Source organism: Patiria miniata, unplaced genomic scaffold, assembly GCF_015706575.1.
Source record: "Patiria miniata isolate m_02_andy unplaced genomic scaffold, ASM1570657v1 HiC_scaffold_25, whole genome shotgun sequence".
Taxonomy (NCBI): Eukaryota; Metazoa; Echinodermata; class Asteroidea; order Valvatida; family Asterinidae; genus Patiria; species Patiria miniata.
In genome coordinates this window covers 14,738,084-14,765,474 of record NW_024037064.1, presented here as the reverse complement: position 1 = coordinate 14,765,474, position 27,391 = coordinate 14,738,084, and the positions used below count along the sequence as shown (strand labels likewise).

The 27,391-nt window shown below is 38.2% G+C and overlaps 2 long non-coding RNA genes across 2 annotated transcripts; both read left to right on the top strand.

Annotated features, from left to right (window-relative positions):
* Positions 1 to 1,372: 1,372 nt before the first annotated feature.
* LOC119733349 lies at positions 1,373 to 18,121 on the top strand. The gene is made up of 2 exons (XR_005271789.1): positions 1,373 to 1,570; positions 17,798 to 18,121. It is a non-coding gene; the product is annotated as an uncharacterized LOC119733349 (long non-coding RNA).
* Positions 18,122 to 24,408: 6,287 nt separating this feature from the next.
* On the top strand, positions 24,409 to 25,747 carry LOC119733350. Its single transcript, XR_005271790.1, has 3 exons — positions 24,409 to 24,422; positions 25,351 to 25,405; positions 25,556 to 25,747. It is a non-coding gene; the product is annotated as an uncharacterized LOC119733350 (long non-coding RNA).
* Positions 25,748 to 27,391: the final 1,644 nt, after the last annotated feature.

Here is a 27,391-nt window from a genome sequence, read left to right as displayed (position 1 = left end):
GAATTGATTCGATGTCGTGTTTAAGACGCCAGAACCGTCCCTGACATCCATCTCCGGATGTCAGGTGAATGCTTTTGATGGCATTGTCATCGTGACCATACATTACGTTTGCCTCAGCATCGACGACAAAATTGTCCGTCGTTTGCTGAGTGCCTATGGCGAGAGTTTTTTTTTTTAACAAACATTAGATTTAAGTAAAACAGTAACCAAGAAGTTGCTTCATACCACTTTTTTTTTCTTTTAACATATTAAACCATAGCCACAGGGGCTGCACTGGGCAACTGCCCGACCTTGGCCATCTCGGCCCTTCAGGTTTTCTGCCTGGGAACATCATACTGATATTAAAAGAAACGGACCCTTTTTTTGGTCATACATATTACATATGGCCCAAAAAAAATTATTCTCACTTTTGATACATAATTATGTAATTATTTTACTCTTGCCCAAGTCCATTATACATATTACGACTTCTTATACATCTTACGTACCACTTGGCATAACTTTTTTTTTTTTACTCAGTTATAGACAGCTTTTGACACTTGAAGACGTGTGGTTAAGTTTCTCTTAATATATCGATTCTTTGCCGTAGTGGTCTTCCACCGGCCATGTTGCATTATAAGTTCCTCTGGAATTTTGTTGTTAGCTAAGCGTGTGGCCCCTCCTGACCGCAAACTATGAAGGCCAAAACGTTTCACATCTTCAACTCCGATTGATTTAAGTGCATCAAAAAACAACTCTCTTGATCTTGTGTAACTAAGAGGTTTGTTCTGGGTACGCTTGTAAGAATTGGAGGCAGAACAGAAAGTAAGAGGAGTAAAAATGAACTGATCGTCACCTATACTGATCCCTAGCTGTTTCATAAATCTTGTCAGAATAACATATGGGGAATAGAAACTCTGTGAGGTGGGAAGAAATGCTACATTGCCCTCTCTGAAAATGTCGGTTTTAGACTTTGGAATAAAAATTTTAAGACCTTGTGCGTCTGGTAGAGGTATGATGTGATTGGCTTTGATTTCAGCAATCTCATTGTGCTTAACAAAAGGGCAAACTTCAATGACACATAGCAGGCTGTTCTGAGTTGCATGAGTGAGCAATCATCTCCGGCAACTTTATTCACAATTTGGTTGAGTTGAACTACACTGTAAAACGCGAGAACATGTGACACGTTTATAAAATAAACGCAGTGTTTTAGATTTAAACACTATGTGACAAAATTAAACACATCATGTGTTTTTAAACAAAACAGTTAGCGTTTAATGTCAACAGTGCTATAGGGTGTTTATTATGAGATCGGTTTTAGAAAATGTTTTAACTGTTCAATTTCACTAGTTAGCATTTTGTTTATTTCCAAAGAATAACACTTTGTTTAAAAAAGGCTTATTAATGTAGGGATCATGAATATTGATAAGCGTCTTCTGACGCCCCGCCCACTTTTCTCTCTCTCTGTTGTCTTAATGCGTTTTCTGTGAGCTGCCCTTTTGAATTCATGCCGAAAACACCTCATTTTACAAGCTCCAGGAATCGAGCCAGACAACCCACACATACCAGGCTAACAATAATCAACTACTGGGTATGTTCATATTCATTTTTATGTTGTGTCATTCTTATTATTGACGAAAATGGGAATTTTCTGATGGTCTTGTCCGTGGACAAAGTCTGAAAACTTTCTCCACGTGATACGTTTCTCTGTGCACTGTACACGTAGCGCCACAGGGCATGTAAGTTGCATACATACTGCATTGCACTGTTTCGGTTCGCATGACCCTTGACCCCAGCTTATCACTGTGGCGCGCGTACATACGATTCTCACGTTACATGTATATCTTAGGGGCTCACAAAACAATAACAATAATCATTTAGGTACTATTAGTAGGTATAAGTGGGGGATACCAGACTTTGCCATAGGTCTGGGGGTAGTACAGGGCCAATGGGGAGAAGGGAGGGTACCAGACTTTACCCCCACCCGCCCCCTCTCAATGATCTCTGCTCCCTCCCCTCCCCCACCCCCTGATCCCTCCCAATGATCTCCCTCCCAATATCTCAGTCTCAGCCCCACGCCAAAACCAGGGAATAATATCTCTCGTCTTGAAGATCTCTCTCTGTCCAGCTGGTGAGTCTGATTGCTTATAAATCTAAAAGTCTGACCTCTTAAAAAAAATTTAAAAAATTATATTGATATATATAAATGATGGATATGATTAGGCCAATCGTCCAGCGATATAATGTACCGTACGATCAAAATGTTGCTCTTACGCGTAAAGTCTACATCAACGGGATAAAAAAATACGAAGCTCAATTTAGAAACTTGAGGAAAAAGAAGCTACATGAGCTCAAACAGATTGCAGACGATTATGATCTAGAATATAACCCGTCGGGTTATAAAGGTCGATTTTTGAAAAAAGATTTACTCTCGGCGATTCAAAACTCTAGGCAACCCGAGTATTTTCAAGAGGCTGAGTTTAGAGCGACGAGGAGATTTAGAAACAACTTTAGAAACTGGGAACTGATTCCTAGACTTTTTAACGACGATTTAGTCAAGTTTTTTGATACGCACAAAGATCAAATTGTAAATAAAATCAAGTCAGAATTGAGAGAGCTGAGAGGTTTAAAAATGGAGCTCACAATCAAAATAAAATACGAAAAAACCAAACCGGATGGTACGATCGAAACGATCGAAGCTACACATTTTACCGATCAGAGAGTCGTTTTAAATCAAAGTCAAATAAAACAGGTTTTAAAAGAAGACATCGACCAGATATTTAAAAAGGATGAAAGGTATACGAATCAAGGATCGGGTTGGGTTTTAAAAAAGATAATGGCGTTGTATATCAACATCAACAGGTTTAACCCCGTGAGAGGTAGTTCTTATATTGACCTACCAAAATGTATCAAACAGAAAACGGCGATGATAAACATTAAAAACAAAGACGACGATTGTTTGAGATGGTGTTTGAGAGCTGCTCTTGGCTTGTATACGGATAAAGTAAAAAATAATATAAAAAACGATCCTAAATATAAAATTCATAAAGAAGAACCTGTTGTATACACCAAAGACGACGGACTTAAATTTAAAGGCGTAGATTTTCCAACACCGATGATCAGATACCAAAGATAGAAAGACAAAATAATTTAACGATAAACGTATACGGTTATGAGGAGGAAATATATCCGTTATATGTGTCTAAAAACTACAAAGCAGAGTCACGACCTATCGATCTGTTTTTGTTTTCTGAGGGCGACAAGCATCACTACTGCTGGATAAATAATTTTTCGAGATTGATTTACAACGTTACAAAACATAAAAGTAAGAAATATTTTTGTCGAAGGTGCCTGTGTCATTATAGAACGCAAGTAAAATTAGATAGACACATGACCGATTGTAACGGTATAGATACACATCCGTCAAAGATTGTATTTCCTACCGCTAAGCGAAAATATGTAAATAACGAGTGGATAGTCGACGAAAACGATGTGCCAATATTAGAATTTAAAAACTACAGGTTTAAACAGAAAGCACCATTTGTAGTTTATGCCGACTTTGAATCGATATTAGAAAGAAACTCGAACGATAAAAAGAATAACACGCAAAAGACAAACATTCACAAAGCTAGCGGTTACTCGTTGGTAGTAGTTAGATGCGACGGCACCAATGCGTATCAAGAGACTTATAGAGGTAAAGATGCCGCATCAAAGTTTGTACATAAAATGTTAAAAATACAAAGCGACATAAATTGCATATTTAAAAAACCCCAACCCATGAAATTTAACGAGCGAGCTAAAGAACATCATGATAAAACAAGCACGTGTTGGATTTGCGAGAAACCAATTTATCCCAATTACTCGAGCAACTGTCAGTGCCAGAAACCCAAAAAACCAAAAACAGAAAAACAAATAAAAGAACATCAGTACGAAAACAAAAATGGATTTACAGAGTCTAAATGCCTCAAATGCAAAAAGAAAATCAACAAATTTAGAAAGGTGAGAGATCACTGCCACGTCACGGGTAGATATAGAGGTGCCGCGCACGCCTACTGCAATCTAAAATACTGCAAGTTAAACCAGGTTTTACCCCCATACCAGTCGTCTTTCACAATCTGCAAAATTACGACGCTCACTTGATCATGCAGAGTATTTCAGAGTACGATGACGAAAAGAAAATATAAGTTATCGCTAGAAATTCGGAAAAGTATATTTCGTTTTCGATCGGAAATATGCGATTTATAGACTCGTTTAATTTTATGGCGTCTTCGTTGGATAGATTATCTAAAGCTTGTCCGAGAGAGTCGTTTAAACTACTTAGAGAACATTTTAATCGTCAAAATATCGACTCGTTGTTACAAAAAGGAGTTTATCCGTATGAATACATGGACTCGATTGACAGATTTCAAGAGACCAGCCTACCCCCCATCGAACAATTTCATAGCAGCCTAAAAGACGAAAATATATCGCGAGAGGACTACGACAGAGCTAAACTGACGTGGAACGAGTTTAAAGTTAAAAACATGGGGGAATATCACGATTTGTACGTCACTACCGATACGTTATTACTGGCATGCGTATTTGAAAACTTTAGGAAAACGTGTATTACAAACTACGCGTTAGATCCGGCTAATTACTATACAGCACCAGGATTGTCGTGGGATGCCTTGTTAAAACACTCGGAAGTTAAACTCGAACTATTGCAAGACGTAGACAAACATTTATTTTTTGAAAAGGCAAAAAGAGGTGGTATCTCGAGCGTGGGTGGTATGAGATACCACAAAGCCAACAACAAATACCTACCAGACCATAATCCAAACGAGCCGTCGAGTTACATCACCTACCTCGATGCAAACAATCTGTACGGCTGGGCCATGAGTCAATACCTGCCGTACAAAGACTTTAAATGGGCGTCTACAAAAACGTTTACCGAGTCCAAGATATTATCTCTCAGGAAAACGTCAAACACCGGTTACTGCTTCGAAGTAGACCTCGATTACCCGGACAATCTCCACGACCTGCACAATGATTATCCCCTAGCGCCAGAAAATATCGTCATACCAAAAGAATGGATGTCTGATTATCAAAACGAGTTATTGGATACCGAACCTAGTAGCAACGTGCAAAAATTCACGTGTACCCTTAATCCTAAACTGCAGTTGTATCTCAAACTCGGCTTGAAACTTAAAAAGGTACATCGAGTGCTGCAATTTAAACAAGCGCCTTGGATGGCATCTTACATAGACAAAAACACGCAACTCCGAACAAAAGCGACCTCTGATTTTGAGAAAGACTTTTTTAAACTCATGAATAACAGCGTGTTTGGTAAGACGACGGAAAACGTCAGAAACAGGATTGACGGTTACCTGCTCAGAGACAATAACGATGACGATCGAGATAAATACCAAAAAATTATACAGAAACCGAGCTACAAAACGACGACGTCATTTTCAGAATGCAAATTGTCATTTGTCGAAATGTACAAGACTAAAACCGTGTTAAACAAACCGATCTACTGCGGAGTGAGTATCTTGGATCTCTCAAAGACGCTGATGTATGATTTTTATTATAATCGAATGAAAGCGACGTATGGAGACCGAGTCAGATTACTGTATACTGACACGGACAGTTTACTCTTAAGTGTCTACACTGACGACGTATACAAAGATATGCAGCAAAACGGGCAACAATACGACCTTTCGAATTATCCGACGGATCATCCTTTGTACGATCCAACCAATAAGAAAGTGATCGGTAAATTTAAAGACGAGTTTGGAGGTAAAATAATCAAAGAAGTCGTTTGCATAAGACCTAAAATGTACTCAATTTTAACCGCTGACATCAACTTAAAAAAAGCCAAGGGTGTCACAAAATCGGTCACCTCTAAGAAATTAAAACACCGACACTATTACTACTGCATCTTAAATAAGAAATCTCACTACGAAACAATGACTCACATTAGATCGGAAAATCACATCTCTTACACCGTATCTCAAAATAAACTATCGTCGAGTCCGTTGGACACAAAGAGGTACATTTTACCGGACGGTATAAACACGCTGGCTTTTGGTCACTACGGCGGTAATTGCGTGTCCTCGGGTACGACTTGAAGCTCTTGTCTCACAAAACTCCATTTTGGGCGTTTTGAAAGTAATAAAGAGTAGGACCCGTCGTGACTTTTTTACCTTTAATCATTTTAAACTGACTCGTTCTTTTTTCCACGTTAAAGATGTCTACGCTCCAAATGGGATCCGTGGCTCTTCTCGAGGTTCCACCCTCTTGCTCGCCTGGGTAATATAAATATCTAACCATGGCGTCTTGCGGTAAATTCTGCTCTTTTGTTTTAACGGGGTTAGCCGGCGATTGCCGGACCTGTTCAAGTTTAACCGCCTCTGACGGTGCTTTAGCTATTAATCTCGTCGTTTCATCATTTATTGCCTTGACCACGCTGGGTAATCGCTCGACCCATTGCGTGTTTCTACTCTCGGGATTTAACATTTCTTGAGCGTACTGATGACCAAACAGTCTCTTGGCTAGCGTTCGGTTAAATCTTTCTACGATACCCTGCGATCGGTGGTTTCCTGGTTCACCTACGATAATCTCGACGTTTTTTGAGGTCATCCATTTTTTAAATGCGCCTTTAAATTCGGTACCGGCGTCTACTCTCAACGTTTTAGGGTAACTCAAAGGAGATCTCGCGTAAATCTTGACGATAGCATCTTGGGTGGAATCCGCCGTTTTAGAAACCAAAGGTTCTGCTTCGTGGTATCGACTCGCTACGTCGACAACCGTCAAAGCGTATTTATAAGTCTTGCGTTTTACTTTATCCCAGGGTAGGTATAGCACATCCATTTGGTGAAAATCGTTTGGTGTTTCAAACTCTTGCGATGTACTCGTAGGTCTGGGTACATACGCGGGACCCGGTAGATAAATTTGCCAGATCGCTTGTTTTTTAAGCCAATCTCTGATTACCTTTTTATCGAATTTGGTTTTATCGTGTAAATGGTCGACGGCGCTTTCACCTCTCCAATGACCACTCGGGCTATAATACAGTTTAGATAATGTTTGCATATTATTTAATATAAAAGACGTTTATAATAATATGGCTAGCGTTGCTATGATGTTAGGAGGCGCGATCGTCAACGCTTTAGCTTTTACGGGTTCAAACTTTTTCTTTTCAAATCTGAAACAGAGGGATGTCGACGAGGAGCGTAAGAGACACGATTTAGCGATAGAACAACTCTCAGCCGCCAAAGATAAGTGGCAACGAGAACGAACGAAATATCTAGATTTTCTCAACGAACGTATCAGAAAACAAAATGCCTCTAAAGAAACATTTTCCAACGTAGACCGAGCGTTGCGTTACTACAACGAGGTGAGTGGACAATCTACCGAACTACCCGTAGGACTGCAACGCGAACCCAAACTCGAGGATTTTTACGAGCCTAGCGACCAACAAATAGAAAGAGAACTGGTGTTTATCGCGGGAGGAACGCTTTTGGTGGGCTTCTTGGCTTACAGATACCTTTAAATTTAAAACTCGTATAAATAAAATGAATGCGTATGGAAAAAAGCTCAATCCCAGTAGGCTATTAAAAATACCCAGATCTATCAAGGGTGAGAGAAAAGAGGTGGTCATTACCCACAATCCTAGTAGTATATCGGCGGGGCAAACGCTGAGGGTCAAGTTTCCTCAATTGGGCGTAGACGACGTGATCGTACCCGGCACTTGTAAACTAGCTTTTAGTTTAGAACTCAAAGGTGGAAGCGACGACAATAGAACCATTTTTGGTAATTTGGCCAGAAATTTAGTCAGTGAAATCAGCGTCAGGCTTCAAGGTCACGAAATCGTAAGTTATCGTCACGCCGACGTGTATCACAACTTTAAAGACAATTGGCTCAACAGCTCGGCAACTCGAAACATGGCGTACTCGGGCATAGAAAAAGAAAACGTGTCTAAAATAAGAACGGGGGCTGGAGATGCTAACGCGGGCGCCAACAACGGTAAAGATCAGGCTATCGCGGATGCCTATGGTAACAGATATTGTATTCCCCTAGACATTGACATACTGACTTCGCATCACCCTTTTTACCCCAGTGGTTTAAACCAACCTCTGACGTACGAGATAAAGTTTAACGATCACGATAAAGTAGTCAACAGTTCAGATACGGCGGCGATGTATTCTATCTCAGACTTGTCTCTCGAATACGAAGTGGTGACCAACAGAGACCTAGCTATCACCATCAGAAATAAACACAAGGGGTTAACGCAATATCTGTTTGATAAAATCCACTCGCTAGAAGTTAGATCCGTCAACAAATCGGACACGCTTTGGAACGTCAGCGTCAATCAACCCATCAGGAGTCTCAAGGGTATTTTGTTTTTGTTTAAAGATCCCGCGGTCAAAAATCCGCAGCGATTTTACAATCCAAAAATAACCAAAACATCAGTGACCGTAGAAGTAAACCCAATCAACTCTACAGTCAAGGCATGTTTCAGTATCAACACTGGAATGAAATTAGCAAGTTCTTTGGAGACAGCGATACCGAAAGCGGGCGCGGAGTAGCTAAAGACTTAAATTTGACGGGTTTTGACCTCGGAGACTACCTAAAAGACAAGTACGGTCTGTGGCTCGATTTTAGAAGTAACGACGACAACTCCGCTCACGGATCCGGTAGGAAACTCGGAGACGGAGGAGGCATCAACATTCAATTTAACAGAGAAGCCGAAAGTCAAGGTGACCTCACGATGTACGTATTTTTGTACGTATTTTTGGTCATGGATGCTCAATTGAACTTGGAAGACGGAAATTTTAAATCTCTGTTAAGTTAAAATGACACAACCGCATTGCGCTTTAATCGTCGGCAAAACAAATTCGGGTAAAACCAAATGGATTTTGGATCTGTTGGAGTCAGACTATAAAAATACATTTGAAGCGATAGTCATCATTTGCCCTACCATATTTAAAAACAAAACGTACATCGAAAGAAAGTGGATTCAAGCAGATCCCGAAGTATACCTCTGCGATCCGGAATTGTACAAGATGACGCTCAACGAAGCGATCGATTTTTACAGTAAAATATTCGAAGGTGTTGCCACGCTGTTTATCGTGGACGATTGCTCTTCGGATCAAGAGATTAAATATCGTAAAAAGACGTGCGCGCTAAGCAAGATGGCGTTTAGCGGAAGACACGTAAATCACAGCTGTTGGTTACTGACCCAACAGTACAACAGCGTTTTAAAAGATTATAGAGAAAACACGGCTTGGTTGGCGTTATTTTACTGCAAGGATAAAACATCGTTTGATCAAGCGTTAGACGAAAATGACGTCGTACCAATTGAACAACGAAATTATATAAAACGTCGTTTGAGAGATGTGAAATATAGTAAATTAGTCGTATACACCGAACCTCCAGTTAGTTACGAGCTACTTGAGTAGGTCAATAACCTAGCTGCTTAACTAAAATAACCTAGCTGCTTAACTAAAATAACCTAGCTGCTTAACTAAAATAACCTAGCTGCTTAACTAAAATAACCTAGCTGCTTAACTAAAATAACCTAGCTGCTTAACTAAAATAACCTAGCTGAGTAGCAACCTATTCAACAAACTACACATGTATTACAATTTGTTAATCAACAAACGTCAACAAAATACATTTTGCTGTTAGTAAATGATAGCAATATTCGAGTATTTGCAGTTTTTGGCTGTTATCATCATATCGCTTAATCTATCGTTTTACACCTACGAATACCTTTGCTTTTGTAACAAAGTTGCAACAGCCACAACAAAATTAAACTCCTTTCTAATTAAATGGAGGACCTAAAACTTACTTTAACGAACGAACAAGATCACAACGCAGAACATAAAGATCGTTTGTGCGGTGTCGTAGCAGCCGGAAACTCTAGAAAGTACTTGGGAAAGGAATACACCGTTAAACATATCGAAGCTCTTGACAGTAAAGAACTCGAAAAGCTGTATCATCTGTACGAAACTAAATTTGGAAATGAAATTGTTAAAACCGTTGGTAAATACACTTTAAGTCTATTTTCGAGAGTGTTAGCTGTGGTTACACCCGTACAAGTTTTAGGATATAACGTCACTATAGATTCTGAAGAAGAACTCACCAACGACCTGAGTTCCGATCCTATTATAAGCGCGAGTATGGCTGGTATGTTGAGCGACGTTTGTTACAAGTACGGAACTTTAATATCACCCCTAGTTGCTACGATAATCACAACAAAACATTTGAAATTTAATAAACCTAATATAATAAATGGAAGATCAGAAAGCAGCGACAGCAACGCCTGCAGCTCAACCAGCAGAGACAGAGACGCCTCAACAGATAAAAACAACGTCATCACCGACGGTAACGAGAGTGACCAAGACTAAAAATCCTAAACGAATTCAGCAGGGTAAAGCTTTAGCCGAGCACAATAGACAGATGAAATTAAAATTAGCAAAAATGGATGTAACATCGGACGAAGCTACGAGCTCACCAGACTACAACTCTTGGGCGATGTGGGGTGCAATAGCGTCCATAATAGGAGTGGGGTTGCTGGTACTAAAAAGTAAGGCAACTGCGCCGGTAGTACAGCCAGTGCTGGTAGTCACGCAACCCACTACACCCAGCGCCCCCAAAACGCTAGACATGGAATAAACCAGCAATTTAAAAATTGTTATATTAAAAACGATGAGTAACTTTGCCACCAACGGAATAGCTAATACGATTTATCACGGAGCCGTCATATCGGGTCTTTCGATGGGAAACGCCATGGTAGGAGCTAAACTACTCAAAATGAAAGCGCCGGATTTAAGCAAACTAAGCGTAGAAGATGCGGGTAAATTGACGGGTATTATAAGTGGAGCTCTGGCCACGCAAAATTGGTTGGTGGCCCAGGGTATACTACCAGGCAGTATAATGAAAACGGTATAATTTAAATAGGTTTATTAAATAAATGGCTGAAGGAGGATTTGACTTTGATCCTGTTGATGATTACGATTACGATGACAATGATGATGTAGCAGAGACCAATCTGGACGACAACTTTGATACTCCTGCACCACCAATCCTCACTACCGACATAGATGACGTTTTAGATCAAGGAAGAAGCATGGTCACTAATGGGCGCGTTGATGAGTTTTACGATACCTATAACATATACGAAAAACCAATATCTCCGAGATACGAAAAATTTATTCTCAAAAAAGACGGTTTATTTTATGACACTGGTAAAGGCTTACTAAGGTTAACGGATCAAAGAAAACCAGACAGATTCTTGTCTCTGAGGACTATAGAGTTAAATGTAAGAAAGATGGGTTTAAACGGTAGAGATTTTATTAGAAAGGAATTAGGCTTTACGCATTACGAACGTAAGACACTCAGTGACGATCAAAGCCAACAACTGCGATCGATACAACCCGAGAGTATCCCCATGACAGAACTACCCAGAGTCACCGATGAGGTAATCGAGATTATAGACGATTTAGAACGCGACACCGGCGCTCAAACAGAAGGACTGAATTACAGAGAACTCCAGGGTTTAGACAAAACTCTTCAGACGTTGAGAGGTAACCTAGAACTTAATTTAGCGCGTCTCACAGAACTAGACCGAGAGATTGCAGCCACGAGGCAAGAACTCGACGAATCTCACAGCGAAGAGGGTCGACGAGAGTTAAACGATAAATTGAGCGACTTGAACGTTGAAAGATCCGCCAGATTAGAAACCGCAAAAGCCAACGAACGAGGGCTCAAAAGTCAGATCGCTAGAATCAAAGAAACGATTAATAAAATTTTAGGCGACGACACGACTCTTGCGGAAAAGATTAAAACTCTGTTTAGAGAACAAGGTGTGACCGTAGTGAGTATTTTAGCCGCTTTGAGTTTAGCCATCAGCACGATAGTGAGTAGCATCGTCGCTAGCGTGAGAGGTGTGGGTGCCCCAACCGCGCCATCGCCAACACCAACACCAACACCAAAAGGTGGTATTGAAGAGTGGATTTCAAAACAACTTGCTAATTTTGCATCTGCTCTTCAAAAACTCGGAGTGAGCGCGTTGGGTGCTCTGCCGGGTATCATAGGCAGCGTACTCAGTTGGATATTTAACGCACTGAGTAAGTCTGTATCGTGGTTGGCCGAACACGTGTGGGCTTTGTTTTTGGGTGTGGGAGCCTTGGTGTTTGCGTACCTGCAAAAACGATGGTAGTAATAGTTGTAATCAAGTTTAAACAAAAAAATAAGCCTTACCAGCACAAAGTTGGTAAGGCTTATTTTTTTTGTGAGATTAGAGTGTGACTTATCGCGTTGCCTCGTAAGCTAAAATACCCATGCCAACGATAGCCAATATTCCTACCGTCAACGATAATTTTTCGTCTTGGTGAGTTTGTAGTTTCGTGGGCTCCTGTGTTAAAACTGTAGGTGCTTGTGTTGGTGCTGGTGTTGGTGCTGGTGCAACAACATCGTTCGTCATAGGCTCTAGGGGTGTTGGTGGCGCGACATCATCGGTGTCATCAAAAGAGTCGTCCGGCTGAGGTTGTGAGTTTAAATCTAACACCAAACCAGTTTTCATACTCTGGGTAGCGATTTGAAGATTGTTGTTATAGCCGTCGTGCGTTCCAACCCTCAAGTTCATATCCGATGGAATTATATACAACCCCGGTTTCACGACAAAATTTAAAGGCGTTCTGGCATACTGCAAAGAGTCTTGAAATTGATCGATACTCGTTTCCATGTCGTCTACTGCATTGATGATATCTTCAACGATGACGTTAAATTGTCTCTGAGCGTCTAATCCGGTGCCTGGTGATAATACGCTCGTTTTTGTTTGAGCCTGCGCACCGAGTAAAGCGTACACGTAAGATCTGATCGATTCGTTGATCTTTATGATTCCCGCGGGGGTAAACGAACTCGTGTCGGGTATAAAATCTAACCAAGCATTTTGTACCGATTCATTTTGTTCGATAAAGGCTACGGTGTAATCGCTGTAACGCCCCGAACCCTTGGGTGGATCTTCCAAACCAAACCCCATTTTAGTTCCACCCATCATATTTTTACGATACTGACTATACTCGAGATTAAGGTCGGTTGTATCATAATCGTTTCCGGGTACGGGTACGGGTACGTAAGACGTGTCCCAGTAATAAGCTATACCTAAACCGTTAGAGTTTGTGTCTCTCGTCTGTTTAAAAGACTTGTTTTGATCTATGCCAAACAACAAACAGGTATCGGTAAAAGCTCTGAGATTATAACTGTTGTCTAGAGCTTTAAATGCGTCATCTCCCGGTAAAGGAGCGGCAAAGTCGTACAGGATCTTTCTAACCGTAAAATATAAATGAAAGTTAAAGATGGCCCAAACGTAACGGTTGCTCGCGTTTAAAAGATCGAATCCAACACCGCAGCCCGTAGTAGCGCAGTAGATCGCAAAATTTAACTGATTTTGATAAAACGACATGGGGTGTGATTTCCAACGATCTACATCCTCATCCGTTGTGATGCGAGGCAATTTATAGTCTGAGGTTAAGTCGGGGAACAAGGTTAAAAACCCGTTGGTATTATTAACTATAACTTCCAGTTCACTGGGTTTAGTGCTGTTTAAAAACTTTGTTTGGGATGCAACTTGATGCTTTAGCTCGGTTGCCTTGGCTACATTTTGATTTACTTGTTTCGTTACCTGATCGGCTATCGATTGTATCTGCTTTTTTAACGACTTAAAATCACTCATTATTTTAGTTTCAGTTTTAATATAAAAAGACTTTAAAATAAATGCATTCGTTTCACTTGTTTCAAAATGAGCAGACGTTTAAATTAGAAGACGTCGTAGATAATTTAAACGGTCAAAAATCTGTTCGCGTAAAAAGGGTAATGTTTAACCCCGGATATTTTAATATTTCCAGCGCCACAGAGATTGATTGGTTTACGCAAATAGATGGGAGACCCGCGTTTACCACAGATAAACCTCCCCTCATACCCGCGGAGTTTCTTTCAGATGTACACATAAGAACGCCGGATAGAGATTTTATAGAGCGATTGTTACCCGATATACCATACCACTATTTATTTAACGATGAAAATGTTTTACAAAAAACTATAAACGATCTTATAAAAGCGTACAAAGACGATAGACTAGAATCCGTTTTAGAATCAAACAAAAGAAAAAGAGCTATTATAGCTGAACGGCGAGGGTTGATTTTAGCCGCCATGAATTCAGAAATACCAAAAACTGAATTAGAACTTAATACGCTTCAATCTTTAGTAAGAATATTATTCGTTAGAGAAAGAAAAATCTTTGAAGGTGAGGAATTGGCTTTAAAGTTTATTGAAGGAGAAATGGATGCGAGCGAGTTGAGCGAGTTGAGAGATAGTAGAGAAGCAGGGGTGATTATTAGAGGAAGTCTTATCGTGACGGGTGATGATTTAGATTTTATTCCTCCGAGTCATTTAGCGCCGTTACCACTCGGAAGTATCGGTTCGGTCATCATAGCACCGGGGTGGTACGACGTCGATTGGTTCGATTTCATTTTAAATTCTATACCCGGGGTAAGTTTTCGAATATTTAGAGAATCTAAAAAGGTGACGTTGGTGATAACCGACGTAAATCTCAAATTGCGCTTGAACAGAGAAGTATCTCGATTACTCAATTTACCCAAAGGAAGACTGGTACCCAAAGTGGTGTATACGGGGTCTTACGACGTTAATCCGTTTAAATTTTTGTTTATTCGCTGCCCGCAATTAAGTACAAGTGAAAACTTTTTTAATGGTCGTCCTTCTGACATCTTAAAAATCGTACCCGTGGCTACGCGCAAACCCGATATTGATAGAGCCGAGGAATTCAAAAATCTTAAAAACGGTATAATCGACAAACTGACATTTTCTATCAGCGGTGAAAAAGGACAGGTATTCAACAATAAGGGTGAGGGTATCATTATCGAGTTGGAGATCTTTTAATTTTAAAATCTTTTTATATTAAAAACATGAGTGTAGATGGTAAGGCTTTATACCCTGATATTTCTGGAGATGTACTCCGATTAAATAGTAACGAAGAAACAATTTCTGGAGATGTACTCCGATTAAATAGTAACGAAGAAACAAAAGTGTACAGACTGAAAAAGATTGAAGAGATTCGATCTTTAATCTTGAAAGAGAGAGACCACCGAGAGCGCACTTATAAAAAAATTAAGAGAATGATCGACACTATTTATTACGTAGAGATAGGATTAGAAGGATTGGGGGCTATAGCGGGGGCTGTCAGTATTCCCACTCTATTGTGTGTTATATCAGCCCCCGTTGGATTGGTGCTAGAAGGAACGTTTATAGGCGCTTTTGGTGTAGATATTCTGCTTAGAATCGCGTCTAAGCGATTATCCGCCAAGCTAAAAAAGCACGACCAGATTAAGATATTAGCAGACTCCAAACTTAACACGATTGAAGAATACGTGTCTCAAGCCATCAACGACGGAGATATATCGCACGAAGAGTTCTTATTGATTACGAGAGAGCTCGCAAAATTTAACGAGCTTAAACAAAAAATCAGAACAAAGACCAGCACAAAGCTTCAAAAAATTAAAAACGATACAGACTTTGAAAAAGAAGTTAAAAAACGGGTAGACGAACGGCTGGCAAAAGAAAAAAAATCTCTTATCGAAAAACTTACAAGTTCAAATTCTCGGTAAATAAACATTATGAAAGCGATCCACCGAGTTATACCTCTATTTCACCTCTTAGGGTGTTACCCTCGGCCCCGCCTTTATTGTAGTGGTCATCGTATTTTTTTAGTGCTTTATTAAATTGATTTTGAGTCACTTTAAATAAATCTCTAACTCGTTCTTTGTCTAATCCAACGACGTTATGAAAACTCGCGGCTATTAACGAGCGTTTGACGCATCCGTTTCCCCTCAATGTTTTGTAATTAACGAGCTCGTTATATTTATTGATTGTTTCTTGGACATCTTCTAAGTCTTGCTCTGGACACACCGACAAAATAAGTTTCTCCACAGTTTTTCTTTTGTTCCTTTTTAAAATTGACCAATTGATACGATCTTCTTGCGCATTTTCTGCCGAAAAATCAAAGTAACGCGAGACTATTTCACCGCACGTTTCACAAACTAAAAAACCATTCTCGATGATTATATGGTGATCGCACTGATCTGTTTTATCAGATAGCTCGACGTTTTTACTCTGAAAAAGATTCATTTATTATAAATGATTAATTGTTTTAAATAAAGGTTTTTTTTTAATTTATGATTGGCGCTCCATACCTTTCTGCTCATTTTATACTTTCCATACCATCAGCGCTCCATACATGACACAGAGCAAAGTGCAGCCCGCAAAAAAAAATTCAATTTGTCACGCTTTGTTGCTTTCAAAACATGTTTGGGGTCAGGTTTCAATCAGTCCCGCTATTGTTGGTTCCAAGAGCAAAGTCAATAAACCACCTACCATGCAGTGACTTTCAATCAGTCACGCTATTGTTGTTTCCAAGAGCAAAGTCAATAAACTGCCTACCATGCAGGACTGCAAAATTTCAATCTGTCACGCTTTTGTTGTTGTTTCCAAAAACTAGTTCATATCAGACGCCGCCCATTTTTTCGCTTCACTATATGAACCGACCGCTGTCAGAACAGACGTGTTTTTGGGTTTTAGCTTCTTACACCAATTCTACAAGGTAAGCGTTTTCTTTTTTTAGCGACCATGGAAAATAATGATGTACCAATGGAAGATTGTTATAACTGGAGTCGAGAGGACTTACAAATTATAGAGTCACATGTAAAATATCACCAAGAAATGCTGACATTTCTTGGTGATTTGAAACTAAATGGCCCAACTGATCAAATCATACCGATAAAACCGAGAGGAAATATAAAGTCTCTTTTGGGTCAAACTACATGTAAAGCAAAATCTAAGCTAACCGGCGATGACCTACACAGGCATCTGCTGAGTACGGTACAGCACTCTTCTCAATCGAACAGTTTCCCTTTGTATAGAAACTTAGACACTATAAAAACCTTAGGGGAATCTGTTCCGCATCTAGTTTCTGGCTATGAGGGTATTGGTCAGCGTCAGGCTTCTATAATCGGTATTTACATCGAGTATGGAAAGTTGCTTGATGCTGTTCATTGCCTTCATAGTCGAGAAAAACCAATAACATCTTGGAAAGAGTGGCTTAAACAAAATGTAGGCATTCACAGAGCTTATGCCAACAAAATACGTCTTGTAGCAAATTTATTAAAAAATTACCCTTTGTTTGACAAATTAGGAGTTCCATTCAAAACAATCTACAATCTTAGAAATGAAATTAGGATAATGTTACTAGACCCACATGTCGCTTATATTTGGCAGCAGACTACGGTATAATTATTTGTGTTGGCATAAACTCGTTGAATTCTTATATTTTGTAAATTTAATTTTGTATGATTTGATCAGTTGGGTGACGGTCGCTAAAAAAGAAACCGCTTATTTTTGGCATAAAAGTCCAATCTGTGCGGTATACCCAATTCAAACTTTTTTAATTTGCCGCATCGATGCTTATATATCCATATCTGTTCATTGCCTTATGCCATACCAAACCATTTTTTAATTTACTGCTTTATGCACAAGTGTAAAGAGACTATATACAGTCCATATTGACTGATTCCAGCAGACAATATGTATCTAAAGATTCCCACGAGTGTAACAAAAGAGCACAAATTTTCAGCAGTGGCTCCCGCGCGGGAGCAGGTCTAGCTGTCCGTCTCTATGACTGAAGGTTTATCCATGGTATCATGGTATCATATCATCCCCTTATATGTCATTTATATTGTATAATGTTAACATTGTATTACAGAAGCTCTGTAGCCTCCCGCACCTGAGATTTACATTTGTATAACTGCACATAGACGAGGTGCTGGGTAAGTTTTATAGCTCCGTGCCATATCGGACAGTGACACTACATGCAACTGTATTCACATTCATGTTGATATAATAAGTTTATTGTCAAGTGAATTCAAAACATTGTGTTTATTGTAATCACATGTATTTACAATTGTAAACACTATCATTTTCATTTAGGTTTTTAATTTGCTGGGATTAATTTGCTGGAACTAATTCGCCAGGATTATCTTGCTGGGATTATTTACTGGAACTGGAATAAAAGCTCAGTGAACATCAACATTTTGTACAGTCTTCCTTACCGAGGCATCAAACCTCAAACCACGTGGGCTGACTGCTCACGTAAAAGCCGAACCGACGCACACGCGTCGCTTCACTTCATTAACTAATTAGGTCACTAATAATATTAGGTTATTAATTTAGCTGTTTGTGTTCAACACCTAATAAACACGGTACACGTCACGATGTTTAAATATGACCACGTGATGTTAGGTCTTAACCAATAGGATCAAATCTGATTGCGTGCTAGCGCGGCATAATCGGGCCAGTTAATTACGCGGCACAAAGACAACCGCCATTTTTCTGACAATAATCTGGGCACACTAATAGAATAATGTAATGGCGAGAATTAGTATCGTCATTCGTGGTAACAAAATTTGCACCGGGTAATGAAACAATATACATGTATGATGTAGCCTCACAGAAGGTACTAACAGTTGGTCATGACCTAGGCTAGAGGTCAAGTTTGGTATGCATATTGCCAAGTCAGCAAGAGTACTCAGATGCAACGTATTCTGTGCATGCAGTCCGACAGTTGTAGTTTGAACCAGTTCTGGAAGCTTTCACACAGGTGGTAAGTTTTATCTGTTGTGTTGTTTGATTTAATTAATCCCGATATACAGGATGATAGATTAAAAATAGAGGGTATTGGCCAAAGGATCGTGTGATAAAACTTGAATATGAAGGGGGAAAAAGAACCCATTACGAATTTCTCCCATTTAAACGAATCCGAGTTAGAACTTTCTAACTCGGAAAGAAAACATCCATTTCTAAGTGACAGCTCCCCCCAATGGACATAAATTTAATACCCCCTGGTGGCGGTCAGCCCAAGAATATATGTGACCCACTCCACAAAAATGAGTCTGTTGTGGCAAAACTGACATTTTGAGTTAACTACATTGATAAAATGGGAATGAAATAAGCTTTCATTTGGTATATCATGGGCCTCTCTAGGGCGTTTGGTTGCACTGTTGTGCCTTTTTTAATTCTGTCAAGTTTTTGCAAAGCAAGAAATGTCTCAATGAAGAAAAAAGGGTTTAAAAATTACAAATACAATGTAACTAACCAAGAAAAACACCAAATATCATAAATTTGTTAGTCGTTTTCTTACAATATTTAAATTTCTGTGTAAGATATCTGAACTAAAACTATCAAACAACCAAAATAAAACAAAACAAAAAAATCCAAATTTTGAGCAAATTTTCACTGTTTCCATTTAAAAGTGGTGAATGCTGGAATTCAAGCTATGCGACATCAGACTCATTTTTGCAGAGCGGGTCACATATGGCCTATTGACCTCTATAGGTACATCATTATGCCACGTGGGTAACGAGTAATTGACTGATTTGTTTCATCCACTAATGGTAGTTGTCACTACAGCAAACCACCAGCTTTTATGTGTAGGATTATAAAAATTGACTACAAAACCTTGAAGACAAAATGGGCAGGAAAATTCTCTGTTGGAAGTCGGGTTCAGGCGATTGATGAGTTAGAAAGATGGTGTGCTGCTAAGGTACATAGTCAGAGATGATAATGATAGGGGTCATCTTGTGAGTTTTACGGGATATATCCTGGAGATGATATCTGGGTGGATGAAGATTCGATTAGACATCCAATACTTCACTATGAAGAGCAACAGAGACGTAAGTAACATGTTGAAAAAATAACATCCCATACATTAATTAGTTGTAGGCATATCAACAAACTGAAAATGAGTGGATATTTCACCCCTTCTCATATACTCAATCAACTTGATTGGAAAATAAATATCTAATCAACAAAAGGATACTTGAAATTCGTGAATACCAACAATTAACATCTGTCGCAGAGTTCACGATGAACGATCTTATATGTACCGTACCAAAAGAAAAAACCAATTTGTTAGGATCAGTACAATGGCATCATTTTATTTATTTACTAGTAGGCCTAAGCAACATTTTGCATAATGGATAAATATTTCCCTGTGAAATTTGTTGTGATACAGAATTCTTACATGTATTTTCTTTATCAGAACAACATATAGGCTATGAAACCCCAATAAACCTAATAGAAAAATATTGGAAGTTGTCCCGTATTGGTCAATTATGATCATGTACATGAATATCACAAAATGCCATTTTGAAGCAAGGTTAACAATAATATGACATTTTATGTTTGTATCTAGACCTTTCTGGCAGAACAAGGTTAACCAAACATCTCAGTGCATGAATACATGTACACCAATATTCCCCAATAAATACAAAAAAACCATACACCCCTACTATTCGGTGAACATACAGCTTTACGTTTGAATATTTTGCTTTTGGGTGAATGTTATCCTGATGTCAATAATTATCATCATTACAGAAAGCTGCAGGCAAGCCTCCACCAAAAGAAGACAGTGTAAGACTAAGAGGAAACACTTGCAGTTTTTGAGAGAGTGCCAGCAAAACGATCTGGTTGAAACAGTTGATGGCAGGATGTTTTGAGGAATGGCAATATTCAAACAGTGGATCCCTTCAAACAGCTTATTTTCCTGCAAGACGGAGCTGCAGTAAGCCTTGATAACATTTCATTGCTAGGTAAAGATTACTCAGACCAATTTTTGTAATGAATCAAGAGACAGTAAACTAATGGCAAGTTGACTCTGTAACAGTAATGATTAATTGAGTGATTGTTACATGGTATACAGATTTTTAAGGCAACACTAAGGGACAGTCAACAAAAATGTACCATGCATGTCCTTGTCAATGAGCAAGCAAAAATCAATTCCAAGAAATTTCCAAATATTGTAAGATATTCGGTTGCAGAAAACAAATTCATCCTTGATGCATTATTGAAAGCAAACGATTGCATGCCGGACCTAACAAAGTACTAAGGAAAAATTAATCAGCAACCAACACCCCGTGACAAACATATCTGTAAGAAAACACGTATGATAAGTCTCATTAAAAAAAAACAAAGAAAAGTACATGTAAATTAAAACAGTCTCAGACTGTTTTAAATTTGCGTAAAATAAAATATTTTTTTTCAACATTAAGATTGTAAGGCTTACAATTTTAATGTAAAAAAGTATTTTATTTTACGCAAATTCAAAAAGAAAACATCATTTAAGTACTCACAAGGTTTCATTCCCTGAACAAGCAAAGTTATTTCTGCAAAGAGTATTTAGGGCTGTCTAATATTGAAGAACACAAATATCTGGAAATGTGGAAAGCGAAGAAGTGGCTGAGCATCGAACAGAAAAAGCAAACAACTACAGTGGACGATTACAACTCTGCTGTTGCTCATTTATACAAAACTCTTTAATTTAAAATTCTGAACAACGAATAGTTTCATTGTAATTAACATTTGGAATTATACGTCATAAAGCCTGATCTTTTGAAAAGGACAGAGATCGGAATGCATCTTTAAACAAAAATCATATAGGTCAGTTCCAACCAAGTATTTTTTTTTATAACACCGATTAATCAACAGTCTACAGATGGTATTACTTTCTGAGTTTCAGGGCTAGCTGTCATGGAATTAACATGTGCCTTATACATGTACTTATCCAAAGAGATTTTCCGTTTGAAATTTCGCAGGATATTTAAAATGCAATAATTATGATTTTGTTGCTTTGGGTAGTGCAAATGTAAATTGTTTATACAGACTTCTTGTTCTACAGAAAAGGCCCTTATGAATCGTACCGTTGATTGTACTCATTCTAGCGAAGTATTTCACAAATGCAAGACTCTTAAGTCAGTGATTTATATTGCTTGGGCTTGGAAGTTTTAATGAATCAATTTATTTTTCTTGAATTGATGTACTTTGTTTTAGAGTATCTTTACAATTAATTTTCTGAACATTATATTTTGTATATAATTTTCATTATATACAGAGAATCTGGTGATTGTCTTTTCCCCATGTAGCTCAGACACTAAGTCATCATAGCGTCATATAGCCTAAGTTGCTGTAGATTTAACCCATAAAAGGGCCGGGTTATTTTGACCATATCTCAGCCGGGGGCGGAATCCCCCCCCCCCCCCAAAGATCTCAGCCATCGAGTGACAACATGTTTTGAAACTCAGTACATGCATAGAGAAACTCTTCCTAAACATACCCAAGAAATTTCATGACTATAGGTTGCTAAGTTTTGGAATTATGGCTAATTAATTATTCTTATGTACGAATGGAAATTGTGCTCTGTGTACATGACGTAATAAACTATATGGGAAAATTAAGTTTTCACGGCGCCTAGCGCCGGAAAGTTTTTCGCTACGCGGCAATCCGTGGTCTGATTTTTTATGTTTTTGGTATCAAAAGATACGTAAAGCTCGAGGCTAAAAAGTCATAACAGCTCGGGTTGCGAAAACAAATTTGTTGAGGCTATCGCGGAAAATGTTGAGGGGGGGGGGGCGGATTCCGCCCCCGGCCCTTTTAGGGTTAAAAGATTTCAAGCGTGTCATGCGTGTACATGTATTATTTATGTTACAATAATTCTTTTTAATTATGCTCTTGTGTCTCTTCCTTGTGTCTCTTCCTTCTTTATGTGCAACTAATAATCCTTTTCCATGCTGCAACATTCAATTTTGAACAATTTGCTGAGTTGTTTTTTTTGTAAAAACATAGAATTCATTTTGGATATTAACATGGCTCAATGCACATGAACTCCAGCTCCAATTAAAGCACAACTAGACTTAATATGTGGTTTAAGAAATTACAAATGTAAACAAGTTAATTTGTTCGATTAAGTTTAAAACAACATACTCTTTGAAATTTCACATAAAGAAAAAATAGAAAAGCATCTTTGTACAGTTGGTTTCCACTAATTCATCATTGTCCATTTTATTTGCATACGTGTTGTGGTTCTCCATGTTTTGGGTTCCTTTATTTTATTTTACTCTACTGTTTAAGACCTCCACAAACTGTTGTAAGGGTTTGCTTTTTTTGAAAATAAACTGAACAACACGTGAAGCTACATTTTTTTAAACCATCATCAGTGACCTGGGTCCCTATTGTAAATACCTAAGTTTAAGTTATTGTGCAAGTTTTGATTTGTAGTATTGCCTTACAGCACTTCTTCGGTACGGTTGTGCATGTTAGCAAAACTGCTTTGTGTATGTAGTACTTGCATAATTAAATGTGCCACATCTATGATTTTATATCATAGTGCGCCAACAGTTTATTCTTTGCAAATACAAAAACTTCATTAAACATTCGATCAGTTGAATGGGAACAAAATATTTGTTTATAAATGTTAATGTTTTAGCACTTTAATCAGTTGTACATCATTATTTGTTGTTTTTTTATGGAGTCAAATATACCTTGATGTCTATTTCGAAGAATGCTGTACCTGTCATCAAAATGGATCAATGAAGATTGTTAAATTTTGGGAAACAAAGGGGCATACGTTTACCCCTTGGAGGATACCCCCTCCCCTTCGGACCTGCCTACGATTGAGCCAACTTCTAAGTGTTTAATTTTGATGATGACTCTGCAGTATTAAATTGTAAATGATTGAACTTGTATAAAATAGGCCTTTTTTTTTTTTTTTTTTACTTTTAGCATTCATTTCAATGTGTTAAAAAACCCTGAAGTTAAAACGTTTCCAGCAAATTTTTTGAGTTCATATTCTGAATCTAGATTGAGTACTGTATGTATGTATACAATGAAGGGAAACCTGCATCAAATACTACGAACAATTTGTGTATGCACAAATCCTACATTGTATCTGTATCTGCGCATACTACCTTGTGTACAGTGTGGGCCACTTATAATAATTTGCCCTCCAGTTGGTGTGGAAACTCTCAGAGGAGTGCTAATCTGTGTAGCTTGAACTTAGCTGACCCAGAGTTAGTGCATGGTCAGTTGGGCATTACCATGCCCCCAGACCACCTGTTGGTGACCTAGGTTGACTGTGGACATATCACAATTGGCAAGTTTTAAGAGGCGTTGAGTGATTAGACTGATACTTATCCCCATAGGAGACATGTTCCCATTAATCTTCTCTTTGAAAAGGATGTGGAATTTTGAGAGAATTTTAAATGGGAGAAATTCGTAATGCTGATTTCGATTTCCTCATAGCCTATTCCTTTTCTTGGATGACGATGGTGTTATTAAGTATAACTGCTGTGCAGCTCACAATATTATGAAGGAAGTTCTGTATTTGAGCCACTACATTATGGGGATGGTCTATGTTGAGTGCATACTTAATGTAGTGAGACGTCTTTTACGAGGCACCATACAATCGGCACACAGCCCAGAAAAATGTATACAAACGCGCACTCAGTGCATGCCGTGAATGCGCGAATATCAGCCCTTTTCTGCATGTACACCAAAGTGTGAGTATCGTGTGCATAGATTTGTGCTTGAAAACCAACATATTAGTTTCAAATGAGCGAAATTTGTATTTTCTTTACATTCTAATTTCACAATACAAGTTTTCCGCTTCCGCTGGGCTAGGTTTTAGTTTCTTTCATGTTGATGAAAGGAGTGATTTTGGGGTGAATTAGTCTTCGTTATATCAATGAGTTTTACTCACCGTGTGTCACATGTTGATTTATTGCAATACGACTGTTTCATGTCAGGTGCAATATGGAGGCCTAGTTCACAACACAGCCGTACACTTGCCAGGCGTTCGGGGAACTTCGGAGAACTTGATTAAAACATTAAAATATTAGGAACCTGTGAACTAGGAACCTTATTAAAATGTTAGGAACCGGTGAACTTGGAACCTGATTAAAATATTATAACCAAGAAGAATATTAGGAACCTGGAAAACTTAGGAACCGGGGCAACTTTAGAAATACAAACTTTGTGAATATAATTTATCATTGGCAACGTTATTACAATTTATAGAGCTGGAAGTTGAATCCAAGTCTGCTTTTTGTAACTCTTGTTTTGTGAGTTAGATTGAGATTCAGATCCAGAACTATCGTAATTCATTTTGTAAACAAGTAATCTGTAACAAGTTCATGAGACCAAACATAATGTGACTCCTCCTGGTGTTTTGATTTTGTCTTTTTGTCTTGGGTTGTTCTTGGCGTCCTTAAATCTAATCATTTGAGCGGACCTCCTTAATGAAGTACCGCTACATTTATATGAGGCTATAGGCCTAACCTATGGTGCGAATTGCATTTGCAAACACGCCGTGTCAAAATGTTTGTAATCTTAGAAAATTCAGTGAAGTGGATTTTTTAATCATTATTTTCATTTCACATGATGATATGGGCGTGTATTGTTTTAATATTTCTGTCTGTAAATTTTCAGGGTGTGTCTAATCCCTTGCATGCAGTTGAAGGAAGCTATTGACTTTTAAAATAAGGTAGGCTAAGTGTCTTTTGGCGTTGATCGTCATTTGGCTTTGGCAGTGTGTGATTGTACAGATCAGCTGTGTATAAAACTTTTGAAAAACCCGCAGTGCGTGATTCAAAAACTTTCGTTTTACAGAACATGTGTTATGTTTTGAATATAGGGTCCTCTGCAGATGCTCGATGTAACTGCATGCATGTACGTCCAGCAGAACACCAAGTTTGAATGTGGCGAGGGTACGAAGACGAGGAGAGTGCTAACTATTCATGAGGTATTTTTGTATTGTAAAATATATTATTCAAATCTTCAATTTCATTGAATGATGATGTTTGACTGAGATCCTATCTTGTATAAGAACCTTTCAACTTCCACTGTAAATTTACTCTGGTGGTAAAACATCCTGAAATGAAAAAGTATAACATTCTAGGTGACCTAAAGTCAAGTTTGGTTTAAAATACAATTTTAAATACAAAGTCTCCGTAAATACCTACATGACTGCAAAGTTATGTACGAAACTGTGAAAAGCTTGCCTGTTTTCTTCAAATTTTTTAATTTTTTTTTATCCATGATCAAGCTGAAATTGTAACTTTACAGTCTTTGTGCACATTATCTTGGATAACAAAGGTTAATATTTACGTGAGTCCCAAAAAGGCCTTCATAGGTTTTGATAAACAAGTATAATTCATTTGCAGTTTTACTTCTAAATCGCATTGAATTGGAAAATAATTGTTTTTAGCCCTTTTTACAGATATATTCATTTACTTCAAATTCACCCTATTGTGTTTGTTTACGTTTTGTTTCTTTGTTTTGGTACTTGTAAAAGTTGTAATTGGCCTTAAAATGTTGGGGTCTTAAAAAAAGATTGTTGAAAACATACTGATAGGCATGGTAGTATGCCTAGTTTTGCGGTCGTGATGTAAAATATTCTCTAGGGGTGACCATAAAAATACATTTGTATTTTATTGTGTCCATTTTGGTTATTATCTGAATATGTTGTTATCATTATCATGATTCGATAGAACTGAATAGGCCTTTAACCACAATCTATAGGTGAAAACGAAGACAGCTTTGTGAACTGCCCTAAGTGCGTTTATTTCAATGTTGTTGATATTGTGACTGAAGTTTTACTTGCGATTTTGAAAACCGTTCGAAAAATAAACACGCACTGTGAATATAAACACTTGAAAATAATAATAAATGGCGTCACATGTTTAAAATCTGTCACAGGCAATAAACGTGTCACATGTTTAAAATAATAACAGTTTGACGTGTTTTCTTTTTGACTATGTGTTTACTTTTTAAACATCGGTAGTATTTAAATGTTAAACGCCTTTGATGTATATATTTTAAACACTGTTCCGTTTAAAGATTAAACACCGTCAGTGTGCTGATTTTAAACACCAAATATGTTTTCAAATTAAACATGTTCATTGGATAAACTGCGTCGCATGTTTAAAAACTGTCACAGATTAGTGTTTATTTAGGTGTTCTAAACCTAAACACATGGTTTACAGTGTAGGGACAACGGATCTTTCTGGACCGGAGGGTGATGTAGACGTTTCCTAAAACTGATCAGGAGTTGCTGAACAATAGGTGAATCTATAGGATTGTTCTTGATGTTCATTAAGGAATGGAGCCATTCAATGGCAGAAGCAGTTGTCGTCATTAAACCATCAGATCGTGATGTTGAATTGGTATGGGATAAATAAGCTGCCACAATTCCCTCGGTTACAGGGAAAGACATGGGGATTTTGCATTGAACCAACCATTTAATGAATTGACGGCACTTTGTAAAAGTAAGAATTGCAAGACCCGATTTTGCTGCGATAGCTTCATGCAACAACTGCTCCTTGGACCCTGACACTACGGGCGGAGAGTCTACCCAAAATGGTTGCTCCAGAATGATCTGTACAAAAAAATATATATATACAAAACAGTGTGAGTGAAAATAAATAGAAAATAAATTAGCTTCAAAGCCTTAAGAAAAATCTATCTTTAC